The sequence below is a fragment of the Carlito syrichta genome, unplaced genomic scaffold, assembly GCF_000164805.1.
Source record: "Carlito syrichta isolate Samal-C Ts95f unplaced genomic scaffold, Tarsius_syrichta-2.0.1 Scaffold304729, whole genome shotgun sequence".
Lineage (NCBI taxonomy): Eukaryota > Metazoa > Chordata > Mammalia > Primates > Tarsiidae > Carlito > Carlito syrichta.
In genome coordinates, this window is record NW_007248825.1 from 100709 (window position 1) to 103670 (window position 2962).

Sequence of the window (2962 nt, forward strand, 5' to 3'; positions counted from 1 at the left end):
ATTGCATAGTGTCTGGATTTGAATGTCTGAAGTGTGACACTCTCTTTTCTCTTCCTCTGGCAGTCAGAAGTGTGAAAATAAACCTTACAATTTAAAAGAAACTCAGAGTTTTGAAAATAAATAGGTATAACCTGAATCAAAAGGAAAAAAAGTCCTTACAGGAGAAAGAAAAAATATATACACTATGCCAGAGTTACAGACTTACTCTTTTATGTGAATATATGCCCTACTTTAGGTCAGGGCTGTGAAAATAAGCAATGGGCCAGACTCGGTGACTCAGCATGTAATCCCAGCACTTTGGTAGGCCAAGGCGAGCGGATTACCTGAGCCCATTAGTTTGAGACCAGCCCAGGCCATTGGCGAGACCTTGTCTCTACAATAAATCAAAAAATTTAGCCGGACGTGGTAGCACGTGCCTGTAGTTCTAGCTGCTTGGAAGGTTGAGGTAGAAGGATCACTGGTGCCCAGCGGTCGATGCTGGGGTGGCCGTGAGAGTGCCACTGCACTCCAACCTGGGCTATGGGGTGTGACTCCAACTCAAAAAAGAAAAAAAAAGAAAGAAAATAGGCAATGAAACAAGAGGGCAGGTAGCCAAATATGTACAGAGAATTTTTTTTTATAATATATTCACAGGTATTTTTTAGAATCTCTCTTTAGAGTTTAATTACTACCTTCAAAATTGCTCCTGGAGTCATTCATATATTATCTCATTTAAAATTGCCATTAGTCGTTCATTAGTGTGGAAGGTCAATTTTTTATGATAAATACATAATTACAAACACACACATGACTTTTGTGAATCAACCTCCCAACCAGAAATAGTTCCTGCCACTTTCAGTGTTTGCATTTGCTACTATGGTTAGACTGGATCATGTCTGTTAATGTCTTTTCCGCCCATAGCTGCCACACGCACACCAATATTTAGTGCATTTTATGCTGTCAAGTTAAACTAAACACCACAGTGTTTTTCTTATTCTTCCCTAAACTGATCTGATCTCAGGATTCCAGACTCTATAATCTTAGCCCTCACGGAGTCAGGCCGGCCTGTCACATCTCATTTTGACCTGGTTCCCAAGCACAGGTCATTAAAGGTTTTCATATAAATTCCTCATATCATTTTTAAGGATATTGATCTGCTTAATTCTTATTTTCTTCTTAACGATGTCTTATTACGTATTAATATTACTTATTAATATTTTTGATATAAAAATACCCTCATGCTTTTTTTGAGGTTAGAAACTATATCCATCTACTAGAAATAACATATTATATCATATTTACCAACATTTCCTAATTCAACATTACATGACTCTCTTTCTTTCTTGTGTTCTGAGTTTGACAAGAACTTTCAAATATCCCTCACAAGGATTAGAACCAATGTCTTTATTTTTGTTTATGCTCTGTTGTCTGAATCTTCAGATATACTACTGTTATTTCTTTCTTGAAACTGATAAACGCCTCTCAATGTACATTTTTGGCCAATTAGTTCCACACACATTCATGTATCTCTAACAGTACAGTTTCTGTAAGAAAGTGTATTTTTACATGAAACCCAAACAGACTTTGGCTTGTGCTTTCTAAGAGAGCAGTGCCATCCATGTAAATTAGCAAATAAAACTCTATGACACTATCTTCCCCTTGAAGGAGAAAGAAAAGGCATGATGGAGTTGCAAAATATCTGCATGGTCTCTGTTCCACTGGAAACTGGGGACTGATTCGGTGAATCTACGTTCTCTTGAGTGTCAGTGAATCTCCAGACTTGCTTTGGGAGACGCAGTGCTGGATGGAGAATGGAAGTTTGACCTCCTCTCCTGTCATGTAGCTATTGTTTGTCTGAGGTAAAACTTGGGGCCACAGTCAAGGGAGAGAATTTAGGAATCTGAGGAGATAGAATGAGGAAGAGAAATGAGTGGGTAGATCCAGAGGAGAATAAAGCAAACCGAAAAATATGAGTAGTAAGAACTTTCCTGAAGTGAGCCTCTAAATGTCAATACCTACTATAAGCATCTATGTTGTGTTGTTTCCCAATTATTTGGAGTTTCTCTAAGAGCAGAGCCTGAGGCAAAAACTTGCTGCTGGCAGTTTATTTTAAAAAATAATAATCCTAGGGAAGAAGGGAGAGGGAGAATCCCAAGAAACTGAACTGTACCTCCGAATGGTTCGATTAATCTTGTCCTTATTGTTTAAGGGTTGCCACCATGGGCTTAAATTCCCTTGTATTCCAGACCGCGCCTGCATGCATCCTGAGGGAGCTAAGACAAATGTTCTCATTCGTGCACTTTAATGAAATCCATTCCACCTAGATGCACATTGTTTTGGCATGGTTTGTCACCATTTTTGAAGTTTTGGGGGAAAAGATCAAGAAATTGAGACAACATTCTAAGTCTACATCAGATTGCAGCAATGAGAACTGCTGTGGGATGTGAAGTGAGATACATTTTTGGACCACCCATGAATTTGGACCCAAAAAGTGACTATAAGAACACATGTTCCCAAGGATTTGTGGAAATTTTGAGTAGCGTGTTGAAAATCCCTTAAGATAAAGAATAGGCAAATATGTATAATAGCATACAAGCAAGAACGCATAGTACACATTTATCCTACTACAATACATGATGAATACTGTTTTTCAAATAAATATTTTTTGATGTAGTCAATATCAACTGAAGTTATTTTGTCATAAAATAAAACTTGCTTTAGCTAACTATCCCTTACTTTGGGTAAATTTGTGTTCTTTTCTTGATTTCCAAACAAGTAATCAAAACATAATATAATATAATATATATTACATAACATAACTAATATAATATAATGTAGTATAGTATAGCATAATGAATACTGTGAGGGAATTTAATGAGCAGAGGAAAATAGATTAATGAGTTTATGAGAACTGAGAAGGTCTTTTAAATGGAGTAGTTTCTAATGTCTCTGTGAAGAAGTGACAGTTTAGCAGATGCCCATG